We start from the raw sequence: 12,937 nt of genomic DNA on the forward strand, positions 1-12,937 counted from the left end.
GACATTATACACCTCGTCCGTTCAGTGGCGGACACAGGATATTCACGAAGGGGTTAATAAGTGAACATACAAACTAACCAAAGGGGGTTCAACATCTAATATATATACATAAAAAATAATTTTAAACATGCATATATATAACATAATTTTTAGCCGAAGAGGGTTCGGATGACCCCCTCTGCAAAGGATAGATCCGCCACGGCATCCGTTGACTATTACTTGTTCATTTTACACTTCACACGTTTCATAAGAAATAATGATTAATATAAGTATCAGAATATCCATATTATTGAATCTATAAGTAGAGGCCCCACACTATATACATTGAATATATACCAGCAACAAATACAAACAATTATGATTGGGAGGGTGAAATTTTTTTCAACGTCGGATTAAAAATGTTAAGATCCTAACAATAATAATAGAGCTAGATGGTGGGCCTATCCATAAATGAAGGAGAAAGTTGGTACCAACCACTAGAGATAAGAGTGATATTACTAATGGGCCAATCTTGCTTTAATTGGTATGAGATGTATTATCAGGTGGGCCTTTTCTTTTTGGGTTCTTATTCTACATGCCTTACCAAACTATTCATTAACTTCCTTCACCTGCCATATTTATGCTATGGATACTGCCTTTCAATTATAGACTAATTAGGATATTATATCTTCCATGGACTTGATATTAATTAATTTATTTATTAAAAATGGACTAAACAATTATAGATGATAGACATGACATAGAGTAGTGGAAATATTGTCCAGTGACCACATTTTGATCTTATCTTTAAAAATAATCATCATCTGAAGTTTTACCATTTCAAATTTCGTGATACACAATTTATTCTTACAGTTGATATAATGGCCCAATAATAAATTAGTTAGCACTAAGAAGGTGCAATTTGACGTGAAGTAGTAGAAGTTGTCCATTGATTTGACCTTGTGTACAAAAAAATATCTAACTTCCTCATTTATTAGCCAAAAGAAATTCTCAGAAATTAATGAATTTGGTAATATGCCCACCAGTACAAGTACTGACATAATTCACACCTAATTTAACTTTGAACTCTATTTAATAGTGTAAATAATTTATGCAGCGTAATATATATATATATATATATATATATAGTGGTCCTCCACAAAACTTAAGCTCTATCTACTTTGGGTGTAACAAGAGGAAAAGCTCATTGAATATTATATATTGCGTGTAATATATATATTGGAAAATCATTGCCTATAGCTTCTCATCTTTTAATTTGCAACATTAAGTGATTCTGCTTAATTACAATGTGCTTCTAATTCTAGTGTCCAATTTTATAATTGAAACTGTATCTTACAAATAATTTACTATATAATTTTCAAGGACAATCTTGTAATATGATGTGGATTATAGTAATTTGACGGTTGCAACTTCACAAATCACACTAAACAATTCAAATTAAGGATTTTAGTTTCACTATTTTCTCTCTTTCACTATTCAGTATTCCAACCTCGAATTCACACACACAAAAAATCGTCTATGATAGGATACGTGCACTGGCACGCAAGAGAATTAATGATAACGAGTTTAAGATATTTCTACAAGTAGTTAAAGGTCGTTATATACAATTGTGTTTTTTGAAAGATTGACTTTAATTAACAATGACATTTGAAGGTCAATTTGATTAAAAAAAAAAAAAAAAAAAATTGGTGTCTGCACTAATTGATTGGTTTAAAATTATCAAGTAGTGATTTAGCTATTTTGTCTAATAATAAAAGTATAATGGTAGCAGGTAGTGGCTCTCCATCACCAAGAAAATGAGAAATAGCACCTACAAGTCAAAAAGAAAATCAATTTATTTGATTTTGTAGTACCTTAAATAGAACATTGGTAAGGCAATGGCAGAAGTGGCCAAATATTATGGACCAAGATATTTAAAACAAAGAAAAGAACAGAGAAGGAAGTGGACTCTTTGAATTTTCTCTTTTTAAGTAAAAAAAGTACCTACTTTACTGACCAAACAAAATCAACATCAATAATCTATTAAGTATTTTGTTTCTAGAAGAAGGTAGATAAAAGAAAAGTGAAGGATTCTTTTTCTAAAATTTTCAAAATTGACTGATATTCCTATTTAACCAGAATTAAATTTATATCAGTAACAGTACCAAAAATATTAGCATTATCAATATAATCTAGCATTTTATGAGGAATTTTTGTGACAATTCATAACTTCTACTTCACACAAATACTACAACATATTTGACTTTTAAAAATTGTGTCCTTTCTCTCTTTTGTACCCTTTACAGGTGTACTCCCACTAAACATACTAATTCCATGCATGCACTTTGAATTGAAGAAATTTAAGACATCCCTAGTTACCATAAACTACCCACTCCCCTAGTTCAATATGACTGATTCAAGAATTGAATAAAATGAGTTCAAATTTAGAAATTTATCATAATTTAAATATTTATTATCCATATATTATTTGGTGAACTTTAAAAGGATATACAAGATTCAAGTGAAAATTATAAGTTCGGATGAATGTATAAGCTACACATATTACATTCGTCTCGGGTATGTCTACCTCTTTAACTATGAATTTTGATTCAAATCATATATTTTATGTTAAGTAATTCATTAATATGTATAAATGATATATTCAGAATTCAATAAATAAAACAAATATGATCAAGATTCCATAAACTAAAAAAGCATCCATCCATTGAACTCAAATTATTTATCGAGGAGTAAGAGATTTCTAATTGAATCTAAACATTACAATTCACATGTAACTTCTAAAATAACTTATTGCACTTTGTTTAACTTTCTTTTTCTCTCTCCAAATTACAGGTCTTCATTTTCATAATTTCTAATCTAAATTGGAAAGGACACTCATAGCACCTCATATAATTAACCTAATAAGTACTACACTTAAAAATTGTTGCATTTTCTTTAACGATGAAGACGTATTGTCGGAGATAAATATTAGTATAAATAACATAAATACCAATCTTTTTGAAAGTAATTACACTCTTTCCCATTTTTTAAATTATTTTACTCTCTCCCTATTAATAGACATAACATAGCATTCTGCGTATATATTGAGATTTTTGTAATACATTTAGGAAGTTGGAATTTTTTGTAATATTGAAAACATAAGTTGTGTATTGTGTAATTTTTAGTAAATATTAACCGGAACACATTATCTTTGGGCTCGTTGGAAAAAACACATAAAGTAGCATATTTAAATATTAAATTACAAAAAATAACAACACTTTTATCAAATTACATTTTGTAGCATATGTATTTATATTTTTGTAGCAACAGTTTGCAAAAATACAAAATACATATCGATCATAAAGGCAGTAAAAATCACATGTATTTGTATTTTTGTAATAACAGTTTACAAAAAAAATAAAATATAACTTATTATATTATGTAATTATGAAACTGTTGTTATGAAACTCATAATTAAAGGGATAAGTATGATGTTTTTGAATTTTGCCCTACACAGAATAAGCATAATAATATTGGGATTAATTCTACGTGGACCCCCAAGCCGGCCACTTCCAGCTTAACTCTCTCTCTTTGGGCTTTATTTTTCCTTTCAAAAGTCAATAAACATTTTGGGCTTACGTTTGGGTTAGTCCCCATCAATTTCTAGTATATTCCCAAGTTTCACAACTGACATTTCATTTTGTTTCTCTCCAATACAACTTTATCGTCACTCCACCCCCATCCCCACCTTACTACTCTGTAACTTTCATCTCTCATAATATTTATTTAGATTATCTATAAATATTTATAGAATATTGTTTATATATCAAATATAAGCAAATAAGTAAGAAAAATTAAAAAACATTTTCCTTCAAACCAACACCCTTTATTTCATTTTCAGTGAAGGTTTGACATTTTTACAGTGCCTCTTTTTTTTTCCTTTTAAATTTAATCTTTTTCCAGTTGATTTTCTAATCTTCTTTTGCTATTTTTTTTTTTTTTTTTTTTTCCCCCCCCCCCCCCCCCCCCCGGTCTTATAATTGTCATTCCTTGCTTGACGTGTCTTGGTTTAATACCTGAACAATGCTCCGTGAATATAGAAAGGTTGAAGTAAATTAATAGTAAAACGTTTCAAATTCTGTAAATTTTATCCTTTTAATTGTGGTCAAATAAAAAAAATAATAATAAATTGCGGAAATTTGATTATGCAATTAGCCATCTACTCATGTGAATTAAATGTAGACCGACCTTACTCTAATTTGGTAGAGTTGACTTGGGGAGAAAGTAGGTTAACTTCAATTTCCACATTAATTCTTATCACTCAAGTGGGAGAAAAGAGAAAAATGTGGAAGAATGAAAATCTATATAGTAGTAAAATAAAAAAGTCAAAAGATGTAAGTATCACTTTTATTTTAATTAAAAAAAGAATTTGACTTTGGAGAAAAAAGCTACTCTTTGGATGTAATTACAACTTGCAGCACATCACTAGCTAGTTTCTCATTAAAATTTGTGTTTCAAATTCCACACGCATATCTGCATGGATTTCAACCATGGAATGAGACGTTATATACGTAATATTTCTCTTTTATTTTTAACAGTATGAAGAGCTTCCACTTTTTTTATTTCTAAGTGGAGTATGTTTACTTTCCGAGCAATCCCTTATCTATATATACATACTATTATTATCTTGTACATGATAATTATGCCAAATATTTAAAATTAAACACAACCAAGAAAATCAATAATTGATTAGAGAGATGGAGTTATTTTATTTACTTTATTTTTCGTGGAGGGGTCCAAAAATAACTGAGGAGAGAAGAAATACTAATGTTAGTGGAATTTTTATACGAGACAATATCCATAAAAGATCACCATAAAGAATAATCTTAATCTTTATTTTTTAAAATAAATTTATATTAAAAGTATATGCATTATACACCAACCGCGGAGCTAGAATTTAAGCTTATTAATTTTGAATTTTGAAGAACACAGACTTATTGAGTTCTGAATAAATTTCTTAAATGCATATTTGAATCAAAGCTACTAAACCAATAAGCGAAGCTATTGTTCCAACTTTTTTCTAGCCATCTACCTAAAAATGTTAAGATGATAGTAATAATTGTTGATTTTATGTTTCAATAAATTTTGAAACAAATACATCCGTTAAAGATTTTTAAGAGTTATGTGTCAATTAGTTTTGAAACAAATGCATCACTTAAAGTTTTGAGTTATAAAGGAAATGTATTTGACAAATTCATTATTCATTAAGTTTTACGTTATAGGTTCTTGAAAGAATGACATTTTTTGTTTTAAAACATACATGAACCTATTAACTATTACTTAATTAATATACTTCTCATGCATGAAACTTTCATCCTATAAATATTGTTTTCTTTGATTTGAAAAGATAAGCACTCAAAACTACTTTCCCCTTGAAAACACTTCAGAGACATTGTTCAAATGATGAAATCACCAATTCAAGAATAGAAGAGCAACATTCTTTAATGCTACTTGTTTTGTGGCTTAATTGAATCCCGAAGATAAAGTTGTCACTTGTTCTTCCGTTTGCTCGTGGGAGAGACTCCAACTATCTTCAAGAAGCATATTATCGTGCCTCTAAGCCAAGCAAGTTTTATTTTGAATTTCTTGTACAATTATCATTATTGTTCTAACAATTTCAAGATAGTTGTCTCTATGGCTTCTACATCAATATCAAATAATATTCCATCATTGCCTAATCCTAATTTTGAACTATTTGATGGCAAAGACTTTCCTAGATGGCGTGGAAAGATGGAATTCTTTTTAAAACGATTAAAGTTGGCATACGTTCTTGAAGAAGCTTGTCCTAATGCTCCTGGTTCTGAGGTAGCATCTGACGAGGCTACTTTGATTAAAGAACAAATTGCCAAATGGCAATATGATGATTATTTGTGCAAGAATTATATTTTTGGAGGAATGTCTAACAAATATTATGATCAATATTATGTTAAATGCAAATATGCTAAAGAGATATGAGACACTCATCAAGCTATTTATTTAGCCGAAGAGGCGAGTTCTAAGAAATTTCTCATTTCAAATTAGATGGAGTTCAAAATGGTTGATGACAAGTCAATCACTGAACAAGTACAAGAATTCCAACTTATAGCTAATAAAATTGCTATATCTGGAATTGCTCATTATGAAAACTTTCATATTGGTACTATTGTATCAAAACTTCCTCCATCTTGGGAAGAGTACTGAAGCAAACTCTTAAACAAAAAGGAAGATTTGACCCTTGAATAATTGTTGCAACACTTGCAAATTGAACAAGAGACATGATGGCACGATAATAATAGTTTGAAGGAACCTGTCATGAAAGCTCATATGGTTGAAGAAAAATCAAACAAGAAGGACCTGAAAATAAAAAAATTTCAAAGGCAAAGAAGACTACAAATTTCAAGTGTAATGGTGCCAATTTTAAATCTGGTGAATGCTATCACTGTCACAAAGTTAGTCACTATGTGCGTGATTGTAGAATTCTCAAAGCCGAAAAAAAAAAAAAGCAAATAAAAAAAAAAGATGATCTTGTGGCAATGGTCACAGAAGTATTTGTAGCGGAAGATCAAGTGGAATGGCGGATAGATACTGGCGCAACTCATCACATATCAGGTAATCGAAATTCTTTCAAGACTTATGAATTAGTGGGGGATGGTAAACTTGTATATATGAGAAACTCCTTCTCTACTAAAGTTGTGGGAAAAGGAACTGTTGAACTGAAGTTTACTTCTGAAAAGATAGTTACATTGATGGATATATTGCATGTTCCTGATATTCGAAAGAACTTGGTGTCAGGAAAATAGTTGAGCCATTGGAAGAATGTCAACCAAGACGTAGTTCAAGATCAGCCAAATCAAAAGACTTTGGACCTGATTTTCAAGCTTATTTGGTTGAAAAGGATCCTGAAAGTTATGCTGAAGCTATGTCTTCACATGATGCTCCATTTTGGCGTGAAGCCATTGATGATGAAATGCATTCTATATTATCTAATAATACATGAATATTGTCAGATCTTCCTCCTAGATGTAAATCAATTGGTTGTCGATGGATTTTTAGTAAGAAAATAAAATTCGATGGTACTTTAGATAAGTACAAAACCCATTTGGTAGCTCAATGCTTTACTCAATTAAAAGATATTGATTATTTTGATACTTTTGCACCTGTAGCTCGGATGACCTCTATTTGTCTGTTGATTGCTCTAGTAGCAATTCATGGTCTTGTGATTCATCAGATGGATGTTAAAACTGCATTCCTGAACGGAGATCTAGACAAAGAAGTCTACATGAAACAACCAGAAGGATTTGTCAATCCTGATCAAGAACGTAAAATTTGTAAGCTTCTTAAATCTCTTTATGGATTAAAACAAGCACTACAAAAAAAGGATATAATTGCGGACGTTTATTTGCAGGGGTTATTTTTACCCCCTGCAAAATTATATTAAATGCGGGGGTTAAAACTAAGCTGCTAAAATTATATAATTTGCGGGGGTTTAACTCCCACTATCCGTACAAAAAAAAACACCGCTAAAATTATATAATTTACGGGTGTTAAAACCCCTACTATACATTCAAAAAAAGATATCGCGAACTGAAAGAATATTTCTCATATATTTCCCCCCAAAAGCATTTCTCTCTCCCCCCCCCCCCCCCCCCCCCTCCCAAAAAAAAAAATTGCCAACCGAAAGAAGCCATTGCTACACAGTGGATGGTACGTTGGCCATTGCTACACAGTGGGAGGTCTACGGTCGGCCATTTTCTTCCCAGCTCCGATCTATCCTTAGCCATGTTTAGAGTGAGTTCTCTCTTTTTCCAATTTAAGAAATTTCATATCAAATATGCCCAATTGATAGGGATTCCCCAAAATTCCCTACGAGGCAGTACTGATAATGGCTCTGTTTATGTGACTCGTATACCTCCGGCTCCGGTACCGAAGGATTCTGTGACTCTACAGCTCCAGCTTCGGTACCGACTCCTTGGCCTTTTATCTCTCTGTAAGCAACAATTAATGCATATTTTTGTTCATTATTACTTGCCCTTGAAATTGTGTACTTGTAGTTACTTGCATTTGAAGTTGTAAACTTGTAGTTTTTTTGGTGACGGTTTGGATATTGGTGATTTTATGAATTTTGAGTTTCTTGGAGTTTGATAAGAGAGATTGGAGATTTTTATGTCTATTTTGTTCATTATTAGGTGCATTTGAAGTTGTAGACTTGTAGTTTTTTTTTTTTCCGGAGACTTTTTTGAATATATTGGAGATTTTTATGTCTATTTTGTTCATTATTAGGTGCATTTGAAGTTGTATACTTGTAGTTCTTCATCAGTAGCTTCATCTTTTTTTTTCTTTCAAGGAACCCTAATTGTCAAAACCAATTTCAATAAATAGTACAAAATTCAAATAAAACGGTGACAACTACCTCATACTATATACCAAATACCTCACCATTCAGTCACCCCTGCATAATTTTAACCATAAAAGAAGCGGGCTTGTTGGTTGTACAGTAGCTTGCAATGATGGTTCCAAATAAGTATTTGATGGATGCATAATGACTGCTCATGCACCAGATACTCTGAGAATCTTAGGAAAAGATGCAACATACGATGAAACTAGAATACTGGATGCTTTCCAATATGTTTACAGGTACTTTGCGCTCGCGCTTATTATTTAAACTGCCTTTGAACTTGATTTTCTCGTTCTACTTGTTTTCTTTTTTGAAGATGGAACTTGCTTTCGTTCTACTTTGTTTACAGGTACCTTGCGCGTGCCTAACTCTTAATCCTCCTCACACACCAGAGCACACATTACTTAAGTGGACCACTGGCCATCCAGTACCCTCGGTTGTTGTATCAAAAGCTTCATATGAGCTAATCAAATCCAAGAGAAGAAAGAAATATGGTTTTGTGGAGCATATCAAGGTGCTTTATGAGATTATCCTGATTCTCTATTCTTCGCTTTCTTTTAGTGCACGAATTTTATAGCCACTTTGAATTTCACCGCTCGTTGATGTTATATTTATTGCAATATTTTCAGGCTATGGCTTCCATGAAGATAGACTAAAGGTAATAATATATCCTGCCAACATGTCCCAAAAGAAGAAGATATAATAATAGGAAAAACGAAATCTATGAACACGATACAATGTGTGGATAATAATCTTTTTTTCCTTCTTCTCAGGCAGGTTCTATTGCTGCTCAAGGTCTGCTTAAGAGAACCTATAGTGTCCTGAACAATCCCAAACACATGGTACCAACCTGGCCAGAAACAGAAGCACGCCTACTCGTTACTAGATTTCTCAAGAGTTTCATCGCGACAGGATGCATAATGTGAGTTATAACAGTTTCACATTGTATAGGTTTACTTCAAAAATAATTTTATTTAACAGCATAAAATTTCTACCCAGCCAGTTTCAGCAAAAGTGCATTTATTATGCTTCTGTGACTATCTATTCTCTTGTATACTTAACAATATACACGAACAATGCATATATTGTTCTTAGACTATATATTTTTTGTATTCAGCCTGTTAGAAGAATGGGGTACGATGTTCACATTCGAAGGAACAGAGAAGAAATGCTCTCTCAAAGTTTATCTTAGAGTTCATAGTCCACAATTTCACTGGAAGGTACAAGTGATCGAGCCACTAAATGAAAAATTCAAAGAATTCTCTGATATGGAAAAATTTTTCCACACAAACCAATCTTTTACAGGTTGAAACCCAAGGCGACTTAGGCATTGCTGATGCATTTATTCATGGGGACTTCTCTTCTGTTGATAAGAACAACGGTCTTCTTAATCTTTTCATGGTGAGAAAGTGACTCTATTTCATTGTTAATAGATTATTCTTGGTACTTGGCATCCTGAATTCCTTTACAGATTTTTGTTAACAATAGAGATCTGAAAGCATCTGTCACAAGGTCTAGTAAAAGAAGGTAAACAGTTTATTGAAACTACAATAAGGACATTGCAACTTCTGTTCATATGTTAAATCTTTTCCTTGCATTTGCTCTCCGGAGGTTGGTGGACACCGCTGTTTTTTACAGCTGCAGTATCATCTACAAAATATTTCATTCAACATGTTTCAAATCAGAACATCCTGACTCAGGCTCGTAAGAACATTTCTCGTCACTATGATCTGGTAAATAACTTGTATACTATAGTCAAGATCATAGTGAAACTTGTTATTTTCTCGTGACTTTCACATCTTACATAGGCCTGTGGCTTCAAGTGTAGATTGATAAGTATATTTATCAATTTTTTTCAGAGTAATGAACTCTTCTCGCTCTTTCTAGACGAAACAATGACATATTCATGTGCAATTTTTAAGGTAAGAGATCCTAAGTTGTTCAGACTCTCCAAAAATATTGCCGCACCCGTGTCGGATCTTTCAAAATTACACTATTTCTCAAGGATCCGATACGCACCTATTGACATTCTTGAAGAGTCCGAGCAACATAGAAGATCTCTAAGATACATTTTATGTTCTTTAATCTTAATCTTAAGGTGATCTTTTTTCCCTTTGTCATTGTTTTAGAGTGAAGATAAAGACCTGAAAGTTGCACAGGAGTGGAAGATTTCTTATTGAGAAGGTAAGTCATCAACAAACTAAATATGCACAGTTAAGAGTTTAGCAAGCAGGCCTTCAGGTACATAACTTCAAATAACACATGATACATTGCCTTATTTAACCTTGAGATTCACTGACGAACATGATTTATCGTTTGTGATCTTCACTCTTCTGTTGTCTTTCTTTCTTTATGTTGTCTTCACGAGCGTTGGCATTCTTTAGTTCATTTCATATCATGCACTAACTTTATTGTAGGTGGTTAAGCTTTTTTTGTTATCTTGTACTTGTTGACAGTTGAACTCCTTAACTAATTGTTATATGGAGCTGAAAATTTCAAACTGTAAATATATTAGTTGTAAGGTAGATATAATTGTTATATGTATCTGTTTTGGTATAATCTGAAAATTTTGTTATTAGTGTAGGATAGTCTTGAAAAGGCTACAACTTTACTTCATATCAAGTAGGAAAATTTAAAGAAACAAAATAGTAGCTCAGAATTAGTCTTAATTATAGTATGATATGCTAATCTTCCTCTTCCCTATTTGGCATCACTTTGATGTTGTCATCTTTTTCATCTGTTCCCCTCTTCGGGTGGATTAGGGCCTAACTCAATCTCACTATGTTGTCCTTTTATGGTATACGAGACTTCCTGTAATTCGCATTGCAGCTTTGCTATCACGATATACATTATTGAAACCTTAGACTCCGATCCTAATCTCTTTTATGAAACCAAGTAACCATATTAGTTCTGAAACTGTCTGTCGGACTCTTATATTCTGCTTCTAGCTATAATAATTTATTTCTTAGACATCCAAGAAACTATCACATCGCCATTTTTATCAACTAGCAAGTGATAGACTATCGGTAGTTAGGACAAGTTACCCGATCTAGATCATAATAAGCAATTGAGTCTTCTGCACTGACAGATAGTAGTACTTTAACCTAGATGAGTCTTCACATATCTTAAGGTATGGAAACTGAATGCACTAGCTAGCTTAGTCATAATTAGGTAAAGAAGTTAACATATCAATCTTTGGTATATACTATGATTTGGTAGTAGAGGATCTTTGGAAGTATTTTTTTTGACATGATCATCATACTCTCTGGTTAATTTAACATTGATGTCCATGGGAGTTAACGCAGGTTTGACTGCACCTAATCTTAACTCAGACACCAACTCTAAAGGATTAGAATTTTTTTTTAGAGATTAGTGAAAATTTTATTGTGATATGCAATTTTCAGTAAGCATTAGAGTAATTGTAGCAATATGTTTAGAGATTTTATAATTGTTGTTTGTACCATCATAATGTATAATTTCTATAAGAGATTTTACATATGAACTAGAGTATAAATCAATTCCCAAATTTGGAATTGTTACTTATATGATTGATTTTTGTACTTTGCATTTTTATGTAGCCAAGTGATGAGGCTAGTAGACCCATTTCGCCCATGGATGCAAGGAGATCACGTGATGATAATGATCTTAATGACATTCTTTGATTTCGGTGCATTTGTTTTTGATATTCAATTTTGCTGATGTAATTGTGTGGTTGGAGTGAATCTTAGGATATTGAAGGTTTTGTATTTAAATTGATTTTGTAGTTTGAAGATACTAGTTAATGTTGAAAATTTGGAGTTTGAAGATGTTAATGTTGAAAATTTAATTTTGAAGTTTAATGTTTAATGTATTTTTGATATGTTTATCAATTACAATATTTAATTACTCTGTTGTATTAATGATATGTGAATTTAACAAATATTGAATTGTAGGTTATGCCTAAAGGAATAATTAAATTTGAGCTAAAATTAGAATATATTATTAGTTATTAAAAATTGAAGGGTTCTACTAATTTTTTTTTTTTAAAATAAAGCAATTGCAGAGGTTTTAACCCCTGCAAGTTTAAAATAAAAATTTATTATAAAAAAAATAAATTTAGAATAATGGGGGTCAATAACCGCCGCAAATTAATTACGGGGATCGTAACCACCGCAAAATAACCTCCGCAAATTAATTATGGGGGTTGAAAAAAAACTGTCGCAACTTGTTTGTGACGGCTCGTATTCTGGGGGGGGTTTGGGAACTCCCGCAAATCGCAAAATTAACCCACGCAATTTGACCATTTTTTTGTAGTGAAGCTCCAAAACAATGGCACGATAAATTTAGAAAAGTTATGATTTCTAATGGCTACTTAATCAATGGTGGAGATATCTGCAAATTTAGTAAATTTCAAGAAAATTCTGATGTTATAATATGTCTTTATGTAGATGACATGTTGATCTTTGAAACTGATATCGACAGAGCCAAAGAAACAAAATATTTTCTTGCTTCTCAGTTTAAAATGAAAGATCTTGGAGAAGCTGA

The sequence above is a fragment of the Capsicum annuum genome, chromosome 8, assembly GCF_002878395.1.
Source record: "Capsicum annuum cultivar UCD-10X-F1 chromosome 8, UCD10Xv1.1, whole genome shotgun sequence".
Taxonomy (NCBI): domain Eukaryota; kingdom Viridiplantae; phylum Streptophyta; class Magnoliopsida; order Solanales; family Solanaceae; genus Capsicum; species Capsicum annuum.